This window comes from Agelaius tricolor, unplaced genomic scaffold, assembly GCF_023055355.1.
Source record: "Agelaius tricolor isolate 1412-34295 unplaced genomic scaffold, bAgeTri1.0.p SCAF_2, whole genome shotgun sequence".
NCBI lineage: Eukaryota > Metazoa > Chordata > Aves > Passeriformes > Icteridae > Agelaius > Agelaius tricolor.
In genome coordinates, this window is record NW_027269262.1 from 57,691,350 (window position 1) to 57,704,659 (window position 13,310).

General features: G+C 42.6%; 1 protein-coding gene across 3 annotated transcripts in view; it reads left to right on the forward strand.

The window, feature by feature from the left end:
• The first annotated feature begins 11,390 nt into the window (after positions 1 to 11,390).
• The window catches only part of FAM110B (family with sequence similarity 110 member B), a 114,388-nt gene continuing 112,468 nt past the window's right edge, over positions 11,391 to 13,310 (forward strand). The window contains exon 1 of one of the 3 annotated variants that reach the window (XM_071419776.1): positions 11,391 to 11,537. The gene's annotated coding sequence lies outside the window, so the exon portion shown is untranslated. Of the gene's footprint in view, positions 11,538 to 12,038; positions 12,057 to 13,310 lie in introns of those variants that run through there. The other 2 variants (XM_071419791.1, XM_071419783.1) reach the window with 2 other exon arrangements.

Consider the following 13,310-nt stretch of genomic DNA (forward strand, 5'->3'; position numbering starts at 1 on the left):
AAACTGTTACATCCATATTGCTACACCAGGCGCTGCCTGGGTAAAAGGCACAATGACAACAGTTTCAGCTGTAGAAGTCTGTTTAGCATTAGAAATCTTGCTGGTAATTACAGACGTGACTCCCTTGAGGGCAGAGTCAGTTCATATCGGATTCACTGTATTCCTAGAGATGTTTGTTCTGTTCCTTTCCTCCAGAAAAGCTCAGGTGATATGCCAAGGCAGACCTGGGCTTGTGCAGGAAAATGTACTCTGTAGCCCATTTTGGTCAAGTGGGATTTAGCCCCTTCTTATGAGTGCACTTTATTCAGTTGGAGAGAGTTTGCATTACTCCTCCTACTAGTGACACATGTAATGACAAAAAACCTAATATTAAAATAGGGAATTTTTAAAGTTAGCAAGCATTCTTACACAGGCAATGTTGCAAAATATTTTCAAGTTTTAAAAAACAAAATCATTCAAAATGTCAAGATTGACACCTGGCAAGAAATTTGAGGGAATACACAAAGGGAATACATGCTTTTATTAAAAGTCACCGGAGGCCTAGGAAGATAGTTGTTTATAATACAAAATTTCTTATGAACAGTAGGAATTTGTAGCATAATGTAGGAGAGCAATTCAGACATGGGCAGTTTTTGAGATTGCATTTTGAACATTGGGGATTTTTAGCAAGGGTACACATTGAGTTTAACATGCTCCATATGTACGATACAAGAACAAAAAAAAAAAAAAAAGAAATAATAACATTTTAAAAAAAGAGGAAATCTTAGCTTATTGTCCATCTATTAAAATGTGTTTCATGCTTCTTATGAAGGGGACTAAGCACAATACACTCAACAGCTGTACAATCCTTCCTGCCTGGTATATTTAAATTACTTTCAGCAAAAGGAAGTAGATGTTGCTACAAGTCAAGCTCAACTTTAACAAAAAGGCAAAGGACAGCATGTGTTGCCTCCTCCATCCTTCACTCTGTGGGTACAAAACCAAGTTGTCCCTGGCTGGTTTAATGACCCTGCACAGCAATGCACAGAGTATGAAGGGAAACAGCTTGGCACCTGCAAACCTCATACACGAAAGCCCCAAAATGACAAGGGATTTTACAGAGATTAGATCTCCTTTTTTTTTTTTTTTGGCTTTTTTTGGTTTTTTGTTTGTTTGGTTGGTTTTTTTGGGGGATGTAAGAGCAGTTGCTTTCTGGAGATTTTTGTTACCTAAGGACCTAAGCTTGCTTCTGCATTATTGAAAATACATATTAGAGTACAGCAAACAAGCAATGATTTATTATGGAGTCAAGAGGATTAGCAACATGGCTTTGTCACTTTATTTTATGAATAAAACACATTAATAACAGCTTTGCAAAACCAAGTAAGGTAGAGCATAATATTCTGAGGCAGACAATAAATAAAAGTTGTAAACTTTAGTAGACAAGAATAGTCATTTATGTTTCTCCTTGAAATCAGCTGTATGCAGCCTTCTTAACTATTTTACATATCTCTGAAGAAACTCCATTTAATGTAGAACTCAACCTATTTGAAGCTGAATGCACGTCTTGAATATATGCTTGAATTTAAATCTGCAGCATTAAAAACAAATAAATATTTCTCTAAAGGTTGTTCTCCAAAGAGTGTTCTCTCCATGTTTCTTTAATAGATTATGAATATTAAATGTACCTGGTAAAAAATCAGGAAAATGCTTGTGTGGTAGTTGAAGTCTATTATTGAAAATGTGAACTAAGCACAAATTAAGTTGGAGGCATGCCTGGAAAAGGATGGTTCATGTTTCTGAACTCAGGTTGTGCTTTTTATCTTTATTAAACATTGTAAAATTAGGAGTTATGATTGCAAGTAAAATTCCACATATAGTTTGTGACAATATACCATTAAATATCTCACAATGGTTTTCTTGCAGTTGTGAATTGTATTATGCCTCTTTTAATGGGGTATAAAACACAAGAATCCAATCTTTCTTCACATGCACCAATAGTTCCCATCACTTCATTCACATAAAGTCTCCTTGTTGCTAGTGAAAAATGGCTGATGAGTAAAGTAGGATATATCCCAGTATATGGTACCTTTAATAAAACATCTGTCATTTGAACAACTGGGAATGAGTTCAGGAGAAATTTCTGAAATTTTGTAAAAGATAGAATAAGTAAAAATTTAAAAAAACCCAAAAAAACATTTATTTGAAGAATAAATAAAATTTTTGTTGCAAATTATATTTTCAGATTCTGTAACGTAATTATAATGCCACAGCATATCTTTGCAGTGTTCTGTTTTCATCACAAAGTACCCCAATCTTTTATCAGTATTTTGCACACCCTTTTAAAGATAAATTTAGAAGACATTGGCATTTTTACAAACATCTACAACATATCTGTTTGGTGTGAAATAAATACCTGCATTGCTGCACTCAGCAATCAAGTAAACAATATATAACTCCTTTAGTTAATCTATTAAATAATAAGGTACTACGTGCCTAGCTTTGTGTAGTGCCTTCCAGCCAAGATTCCCTGACAATTTACACACTTTATAATACCATTTTGCAGAGGGCCTGTGAAATGAGGAAATAACAAATATTCATTCTGTTCCTGGAACAGAAGCACAGGATGTTTTCAAAAGTGGCATCTCTGTTCCCAGCTGTGAAAGGCAAACATTTGGAGGCTGTTTAGCACCAGCGGCTGCTCTGGAAGTGGAGCTGAGTGCAGTCCCTACCCTGCCATACCCAGTCTTGGCTCCATCCCTTTTTAAAAGCTTAATGCATGGCTTTTCTGCTGCAACTAAGTCTTATAAACAGCCAAGTACAGAAAAAAGAGGCAGTTGATGCTCCACCTTCTTAATACAATATAAAAATCCTGTTGTTGTTATTTTTTTATGTGGATATACAATGTGTCTCTTCCACAATTAATGCCATTTAAACATGCTCATTTGCATACTTTTCCTGTTATTGGGTTCAGTAAATTGAAAACGTGTGCTGACTGATGTGAAGTTTTCTCTGACAACTCCTCTATGTTAAAATGCTGTTTGGGAGTGATAACAAGACCACCACCACATGGGTGCTGATACTCTGCTTCAGCCATTGACCCATTCTGGAAGCTCTGCATGTCTCTCTCTTCTGTTTTTCTGATGTAAAATATTTCCTTTTGGAAGATACTTCAATGACTTCAAAGATTTGTTCCCTACTAGATTTTACCTGCTCCTGCTTTCGAAGAAAATAATTGGCAGTGTTGAATAAAGCACTCAGGAAAAGTACATACCATCTTATAGCTTATTGGTCTCATTGTCATTTCCAGTCTACAGATAATTATCAAAGGAAAGCAAAAAGTTGAATGAAAATACAGTCATAGGCTTCACTGGAGTCTCTGAAAGAGCCCCATAAGTTCATTCAAATGTCTTCCCTGGAATAAGTCATTTCTTGCTGAAAAACTGCATTGTTCTTACAGGGGTTAATCATAATATTTGTTTTATGGTGTGACTTCATCACCATCCAAACTGCTTCTACACTACACATACCCATCATTCCTCCTGATCTTGCTTTATATTTTAAATACCTTTACAGAATCTTTTTTACTTGCAAACCAGTGTCTCACAATCAATGGGACCTCATTACATATCTGTTTTACCAAAACCACATTTATTTATTGGGGTGCTGAAGTCGTTATTGGTTGTGTATAGTAATTCAGATTGGAGTTTATAAACACTTTCTTCTTTTTTACTGACCTGTTACACTGTGATTCCTTTCATCTTCAATTTTTCTCCTCCTTTTTAGAAATTTTATATTCGTTTTGATCCATTTGTATGTCTTTATTCTCTCTTTTAATAATCCCATTCCTTTTTATCTTTATCAGCTTATTTCTGCTTGCTTTTTCTCCTTGTCATGGTTATTCATTTCTCTCCTCTGTATTTGCACTCATCCCCTTTGCTTCCTTTCAAGCTAACAGATGTAGACTGTATTTACAGACTGGATTTTTTTAAGAATAACATATCAAAGTCAGACTACAAATATTACTTATGCCTGATGTCAGTTATTCACTACCTGTCACTTCCAATGCACACATCACCAAAGAGCCTCCACTGACACTCTGGCCCAAAGTATAAAACCTCTACCATTATATTTCAAAAAATAACAAATCTTTTCATGTCTGAGCTGTCAAAAGAAGCTCTTGGAATAGCCAGCATAGACACAGTCACTACCCCCACACACAATAGAAGGATGATCAAATACCTGCTAGCAGCCAGAGCTGATAACTCTGGGGGGGTGGCAAACCCTTTCTGAGCAGCTCCAATGCAGCAACATGGATTGATTTTTTTCCCCCTTTTTTTTCCCCACAATCTGCCCTTGCCAGGGTATTTGATGCATTCCTCAAAGCAGGGTCTGGGAGTAGCAGTGCCTGGGATGCAGCTGCAGCTCCACTGGAGGAACGCTGTGGGTGAGTGCCAAGGTGGCATTGCACATTTGGGTTTAGACAATGTACAAGGCCACGTTGAGATGCCTGTTGTGCTGCTTGCTGAAACCACCAGTGAAAGAACAAACAAGGCTTGGAAAGTGGGGTGGTTTCATATTCTGCAGAGCTGCTTTAAATAACCCCTCTGTGACACCACACCACAGAGGGACATTGATGCCACTCAGCCTGTGCCCTGGTAGGATCCCACACCAGCTGAGGTGCAGAGGGAGGGAGAGAGCATTGCTGCCAGCTCTAAGCCAAAGGGGAAGTGAAACCTCTCATGCAACTTAAAACCATCAGTCTTCTGGACCCCTCTTGATGAGGACTGGGAAAAAAATGGGAAAGACCTGGTGATTCAGGGCAGCAATTCCTGCAGCTGAAGTTCTTGAGAAAGAGGCATCTGTTCCTTCAAGCAGAGAGCTTTACTGAAGAGGAGAAAAAAACATGCACATAACAGTAAAGGCATACAAGGTTTCATGTGATAACCTCATATTTCAGGTTTTGGCTAAGATTTTTGCTTGTCACATTAATGTGTATCTATAACTGCAAAGTACTTCAGTACAAGCAGACTGCTCTCATACTTATAAAATTCTACAGATACAATAGATACCATGAAATAAACATTTTCAGTAATTTATCTTTATTTTGATATATCACACTTGTTAAAACAAAAGGTTAATGATTTCTACATATAACTCAGTTCATGCTCATCTTTTAATATTCCTTCCTTTTTTCCTTAACTGTTCTCAAGATCCTTGAGCTAACCCTTTCTCTGAGGAAAACAACAAGTAACTAAATTTTCAAAAAAGGCTAAATCAAACTTTCTTTCAAACACCACTTTCTGGATTAATGATTTACCAATCCAAACCCTGTTTAGTCCTTGAGAACTTGGTATGTTGTTTTGCCATTTTCCTCCTGCTATTCTGAGCTAATTCTGTACCTCAAAGAACGCTTAAATAATGGAGAGACCCTGAAATCAGACCTCGCTGCTTTTTGGATTTATTTACACCCAAACATCCACACTGCAACTCACACTCAGCAATTTTTGACCCCTATCAAATTTCCTGGGTCCTGGGATTTAAGGGAGAAAGCCATGCAACAGGCAATGGCTCCTGGAATCACTCTCTCCTAGTGTTTGCTGTGTGCTGTAAGATCTGCTAGATCTTTCTCATCTCCCCTGCTGATCCAGACTTCCCTGATAACATCGCTTCCCATGCTGGCTTGATGAGATGAAGAGAAGAAACACCTGCCCCAGTGTTTGAGAGCTGAGCAACAGCCAGAGTGCTGCAGGCTGATGTGAGCACAGGAGCAGGGTGGGGGCTTTTTCCATGGACGAATTATGATCCACAGTTTAGTGTCATCACATTTGCTATCTATTACTGATTCTCATGTTAGTGCCATTCCCTAATGTGGTCATGAGTGTGTTCCTACATTACTCTGCTACAATACTGAGAAATGTGATGCTCTGTGGTTTTAGTTCCTGTAATGAGAACAAGGCAGTTCTACTCACACACAAAATTTGTAATTATACAAGGCTATATCGTGTTACTGGCAACTAATTAGAATTCTCTGTTGAAATGACATTATTATACATCATTAACATAAAATGTCAAAACTAGCATCATAGTTGCTTTCAAACAAAAAATGAGCCTACTTCTGTAAGTGAAAGCAACAAAATTACAGCAATTTTAGTATCAGTATTTTAATATATATTATAGTTTATGTAGTATGGTCAGAGGTTTTTCCATATAAAAATTACAAAAAAACTTTAAAAATGTCAGTGACTATCAATTTTGTCCTCTGCATTTATTATGCAGATTAAATAAAATTCAAAAAACATTAAACGTCAAAGCGTGCGTGCACCTTTGACATTTGCGGGGGGGGGGGGGTTTGAACTTATAGTATAAGTTCATATTTTGCTCTATATCCTTAGAGCACAGGGTACACACTACAACTAATTTACTCTCTTCCATTACTTCATAAGTGATGTTATTATCATATTGCATACAGTTAAACTGAGACAAGAAATTGAATTCCTTCTGGACAGACAGTAAGTAAAGTGCTGGTGCTGGGATGAGGACACAGGGCTCTTTGGAGCAGGCTGAATATCAGAACATCACATTTATTTCTCATTTACATGCTAGGTTTGAATATTTCTAAATGAGATAATAAGTAGGTTTTTCATCAGGGATCTGTAGGATACATTGGTGAAATCAAGCCACAGATGGGAAGGTACCTACCTGTTCCTTGACAATATTATGATTTTGGTAACATATAAAACTGATGAGAGGGTAACATTCCCTTGGCAGCACACTAAATATGCCACAAGACACATAACCAATGAGTATAATTTGCAAATGTGTATGGAGAATCAGTCTTGACAGTTTTGTTTACAAAGGCAGGCAGCTATTTGCTGATAAGAGATATGACATGCTATTCATCTTGCTGCTACTAAGCCAAAGGGATTGCAACTGTGATAACAAACTGTTAGATTTGATTGTTGGAATGCTTATGCAATGTTAGTAATAAAGGGTGTTTAAAAGCATATCTCATTTGTTCTTGGGCAATCATATGGCATTTCTTATAATAATTTTCCTGGGACTCTTAAAAGGACAAGCTAATTAAAGAAAAGATATCTGTCTGGCTCAGCTTTAATGGGTCTGTGTTCTCTAAGTAGGTGTATGTAGGAAACAGGACCAGACGTGTCTTTATTTCTCTGCTTGCATGGGTTGAGGCAGAATGTCAAGTGACACAGTCATGGCCTCACATCTTTCAGTTCCTTCATTTTGGCTGGCATTACCTCCACACACCTTCCAAAACTGGAAAATAAACAGTCCTAAAGACAGGACAAGGGTAATGGCCGTAAACTGAAAGAGGGTAGGTTTAGATTAGATAAGGAAGAAATTTTTCACTGTGAGGGTGGTGAAACACTGGAACAGGTTCCTATCCCTGAAAATTTTCAAGGCCAGGTTGGACTGGGTTCTGAGCAACCTTGTCTACGGGAAGGCGTCCCTGCTTATGGCAGTGGGGCTGGAACTCAAGGACCTTAAGGGTCTCTTCCAACATTAACCATTATATGATTCCAAGTAGTGCTGAGATCTTCATGAAGCTGAGGAGGAGATTTCTGGCTTGTTTCTCCCTCTTACTGAGCACCAGAAGAATGGGCCCGCATGACTAACACCTTTCCATTGTCATCAGCCCCCTGCTTCACACAGTACTGAGAAAACACTTTTCCAAGCACTCCTAAATACCTGCACCATTTATAGCCTGAGTAACATGTTGCTCACAAGTATTCTTACAAAGCTTATGATCTAAGTAAAAAAACCCCAAACTTATATAATACTATCCAGAGTAAATACAGGACTAGAGAACCCAGCCATGTTTTTTGTGAAATATTGCTCACTGAGCTTTGTTGAATGTGTGCATGCAACTCAGTAATGTGCAGACCAGGGCTGATCCAGCTGTGATGGCTAAAGCAGTGTTTTGTCTGGCCAGCTCACTCCCACCTCAGCAGGCACAGCTGAGGTGACGGCTGGAGAGTCTGAGCAGTCAGACCAGGTTGACCATCAGAGATCATGCACATGCCTCACTAATGGATTTAACCAATGCTGGGTACACTAAAATACTTTGTGAGGAGGGTGAAGGGGTAGCTGCTGCAGGTTACAGTTTGTAACCTGTTGTTGTAACAAGCTGAGCTTGTGGCTGACCCCAGCTCACACCTCCTGGTCGGGAGAGTGGAGAGAATATTTACAAGGATAAATGTCATCCACCCTTACAGGGGTAGGGGCAGCTAGGAAGGCTGCACCACTCTTGAATTGCTATGGCTTATTCAGCCTGAGTGCTGCAGTAATTCAGGCAGCAGTCTGCATTTTTTACTGTATTTGAGCATTACACATAAGTCTACACAAGGAAGACATATCAAAACCCCAAACTTTCCACAGCAGGGATTTTAGAGCTAACAAGTGGAAAATGAGTGGCTTTGTTCTCAGTCATTCTTACAGTTACAGGTGACTTTGTGAATAGCATATACTGTGCCAAACTAGAACTGAAATCCTCTTTGAATGCAAGCAGGCCTTAGGTTTAGCAGCAGCTGTAAGATGGAGACTTACTATTAATGGCAGATTCAAGCAGCGTGAACAATAATGAGGCTCTGTTTAAGGTGGACACAGCTTGTCTGCATTACAACTGGACCTTGAGAACCTTTGTTAATTAACACAATTTTAAGTGGTGTCAGCTGTTTCTGAGTAAACCAATTGATCAGAGCAATAAATGCTTTATTCTTGGTCTTACAAGAATATGGATTTTGGAAGAGAGTTATGATCAATAGGCGGGGTTTTAATTTTTTTATCTCAAAACCTTTCGAAAGTTGTGAAATATTTTAATGGACTGAGAGGATTATTTCATTTTTTAATAATCTGTTATTTGGAAAGCACAAAGAAGAAATCAGCCTGGAATGTGATAATTTTATGTTCATTTCCAGGGGTTCTTGACTTAGTTCCAGACAACACAACTTCTAATGTACAATTTTTACTCCTATTTAGCAGCTTTACTGACCAAGTTTAATTGGATACATGCCTGTTTATAAAATTAGTTTCCTGTCTTAGATATGATTTATAAATCCAGGGTTATAGTGCCTTAAAATACAAAGGTTTGTGTAGGAAGACAATCATTTAATGCAGCCTTAAATGTCATCTTAGGGCCAGGGTGCTGGTTTCATTAAAGGGATCTGGCACGTGACAAAGTCCATGGGCATTTATGATGAGCTCAAGGCTGCAGCTTGCCCTCGACTGGGAGGACCTCTCACCACTGCTTCAATGGGTTGGTCATCTGGCTGGGGCTTCTGTCACTAGTCTTGACAGTGAAAACAAAGATCATATTTTGGTAGCTATATTAAAAGGTGAGGCATTAATTGTATTATTCCATACTTCTTCCTAGAGGCAGCAGCTGCACAGTGTGGCATAATTTAATAAAGCTGTTCATCATCTGATTTCTGGGCATGAAAAGCTTACCAGGTAGTAGTGTAAGGAACAACTCCATAGTTCTTGTTTTGTCAGAAAGGGCAGAACAGAACTGCTATACATGCAGCTAGGCTTTAGCAAATGTCTGCATATTGATCCGAAGTTAAAATATTGATAAGCCACTGTTTTGACTAGGAATTGGGAAATTTTCTGGCCAGAACATGTCATCTAATTTCACATTACAGTTGCATTTACTTATTCCTCCCCTTACTACATACATCCAGCCTAAAGAATGAAGGGCACAATGCACATCCTGTAAAAGTTGGCTGCAAGAGGTGGGATGCCTGTGGACTGGACATGTGACAAATGACTATAGCATTGTGTGGCAGAGGCTCCATTCAGCACACACTGCAGGGCTGATGGTTGGCTTCTGGCCCTAGTGCATAATGCAGCAAACAGATCTCAATAGCACCTAGGATGTATCTTACATCTCTAGCACACTGGCTTTATTAATGTCTTAGGCAGGCTTCTTCATGCTTACTACACTGTTTTACATTTTCAGACTTTTCACCCCCAAGCACATAATTTTTTAATTTTAAGATAAAACAAAAAATTATTCCCCCCACAACACAGCTACAGGAGTAAAGGTTCAAATTCACATACTTTTCATTCCCTTTTTCTGATGCAGCTATGCTAACACATATAGGAAGCAGAAGGTCTGTGTGGGTAATGCAGAAAAGCTCACATGCCATGGGTTCCTCTCCTTCCTCACATACCTCATGGACCATGCAGAAAATTTCTAGCTAATTAGCTAGGGGAACTGATAAATCATCTGCTTCTTTGGAGCACAAAAATGCAACATGGCCTAGTACTAAACCTGAGGAGTGGGCTTAGCATCTAAAGCGCTGTGCTGCTCTGCCCCTCTCAGTCTGGGAAGCAGAACTCTGCATAGTGAGAGCTCCCAGGTGGGATCTTTTAACTGCTGGGGCTTAATGAACATTATGTGAAAAGACCTTTTAAAGGAGGCTGCTTAGAGTTTACTCCTGGTTATAACAACCCTAGGGTAGTCTACTTTTGTTGCTGCCTTCTTAAGAGTCCACTTGTGGCTATACAGTGACTGCTCATTCCACCTCTACGCAAAGGACTAAAGTCTAACTCTGTTTCAGAGAAGGCCTCGTAGAAGGGTATTGCTGTCAGTTTCTTCTAAGTTAGATGCGAATGAGGGGAAACTCTCCCACTTCTACTGTTTTAACTGGCGTGACAAAACTGCATGTGTTAACCTCAGGTACCTGAACTGAATGACTAAATCGGTAAGCTTGGAGGAGATTTATAGGATGAGCACTAAAATATGGTGTAAAAGAAAAAAAAAAAAAGCTTTAAGAAAGGTACGTTAATTGGACATGTAGGTCTATATGTGTGGCTATGTTTGAAAGATCTGTGACCTACCACAGACAATGGGGCAAAAGGTATATCTGAAATTCGTTTTTCAATGCTTCTTGGTTGCTGCCAAGCACAGGATACTAAGACAACAATCTTCGCGATGCCATCTACCCTGAGCAATAAACACCCCCCCCATAATTTACCAGGAGTCACCAGTCAGCTCCTGAGGCATAAACAGGCAGCTGAAGCACCGCGCGTAGGCTGACTTTAGTGCTGGATGCCGAGCAGCGCTTGGCACAGGTGGAGGAGTTTTCATCACAGACCCAAATTAACTCCAGTGAAGTTGGTCCGCGCCTGCCAGTGCCGGAGGAACAATCTCCGCGGGGGAGAAGCGCCCAGCGCGCCGCCTTCCCCTCCCGGCGCCGCTCGGCCGAACAAAGGCGGCAGCGCCGGGTCCCCTTTGTGCGCCGCGGGTCGGGCAAGGGGCGAGCCCAGCGCCCGCCCCGGGCTCCCGGCCCGGCCCGGCCCGGCTCGGTTCGGCAAGGCGTCGGGAGGAAGCGCCGGCTGCGCGGCTGGCGGGCGGCTGCCGGCGGCCTGGGCCCTCCCCGTCTCCTCCCCTCCGCCGCCGATCCCCCGCCCCCTCCGCCCTCTCCTCGCGGCGGCGGCGGCGGTGCCTTTCTCGGCCCCGGCTCCTCGCGGCTCTCCGCGGCTTCGCCTCGCTCCTCTCCGGGGGCTCCCGCGCCGCGCTGCCCAGGACGGTAAGGGCGAGGCGCGGCTCGGCTCGGGGCCGAAAGTGGCTCCGTCCCGCGGCTCCCCCGCTGGCTCGGGGCGGCCCCGGGAGGGGGCGGGCGGGACCCCGCGCTGCCAGCCCCGGCGGGTGTCTGGCCGAGGGGCTGCAGCGGAGCTGGGGCGCCGCGCTGCCCCGGGGGCGGGCGGGGGCTGGCCCCAGCCGGGGGCTGCAGCAGGAGCCGCCCAGCCCTGCCCTGTCCAGCCCAGCCACGCTGCCGGGGGTCGGCGGGCAGCTCCCGGTGGGGACGGAGCGCAGCCCCGTGCGGGGGGTGCCGCGGGCGCTGCCCCACCGGCCGAGCCGGCTGCGCCCCCCGCCTCCGGGGCGGCGGCTCCGACCCCCAGCCCGCGAGCGGGTTCGCGGCGGAGCGGGTAGGGCGGTTTGGCTTGTCTGAAACGCCTCGCTAAATGGCAGGGGAAGGCATATGGCCCAGGAGAAAGCCGCTGGAAGCGATAGCTGTTGGACTCCTCCGAGTTATTTCCCCGAGTCGGTGCGTAGTGGGAACTTCCTCCCGGGATGCCCTTTCGGGGGGATGCGGGGCTGAGCACATGGCTGCCTCCCCTGGGTCTGCCCCGCGTCTGTCACTGCACCGCCTGCCAAGGGGCCTGCTGGCGCCTGCTCTCCTTTCGGAGTGCTAATCTGACCCCAAGAAAACTTTAGCTGGGCGAGGGAAGGAGGCTGCTCCAAGAGGTAATTTACTTTAACGCGTTGGGTTTTTTCCCTGTTCGTCTTCCTTCCCTCGCTCAGGCCAGGCATCTGTGAAAAGGAGGGAAAGCAATGGGATTATCTGTGTCTAGGGGTCCAATACGTATGGCTGCTGATAGTGCAGAGAAGAAGGTTAAAACTTGCAAAGACTTGGCACTGGCAAATTAACATCTCCAGTGAATCGTAGTGTTAACTTTTTAAGCTTGAATTTTATGGTCCTTTGCTTGTTGATTGTTCCTCGTGTTTAAAGTCTCTAGATACTCAGGTATTTAAGGATGAAACATATTCTTTGCACTTGCAATGACAATGTTGTTGTGTTTTGTAAACATCAGGACAACTTTTATCCTTAATGTAGACCCTTTTATCACTCAGCTGTATTGAGCTGTACTAAATACTTGCACTGTTTGTAAATCTGGTGCCGATTTGTTAGGTGGCTTTGCAAAGGTCACTTCAGTTCATCCAATACAGGCATTTTTTGTAAAACGCCTGTATTGATTTAATGTGGTACAGGGTCAGACTTGGCGTTTATAAATTATTTCACATTTGTACTTGTGTGCTATAAGAGCCATGCTTTATAAAGCAGCTATTCCTTAGTTGTTCCTTAAAGCCTACTGGCAGATCTTGGTGTGTGGTGTACAGGAGGTATGCAGCTTTATGGGCATCTAATGGTAAGTGTCCTACTTACTTAAAAATGTTGAGAGCTCTAAAAGGGTCAGTGTAATCCATACCACACGTGTGTTCAACTGACCTAGAATTAACAGGATAAAACACTTTTAAGCGCTTCTGGAGCGAAAGGTCGGATGCTGTTTCCTTGTGCATGGCTAACAATGACTTGCTTTTTCAAGGTGTCCAGTGCCATGCTCCCCAGTTTGGAGGGTGGCAGAACACCTGGAAAGGCTTGGCTTAAGCTGGTGAGACTGGTCATGACAGCGGAAGGCGCCAGCAGCCTGGAGGTGCTCCACGGGGAGATGAACATGATGGTGTTGGCGACCAAGGGAGGTGGATGCAGAGACCACCATGAATCCTTCATGGATGGTGG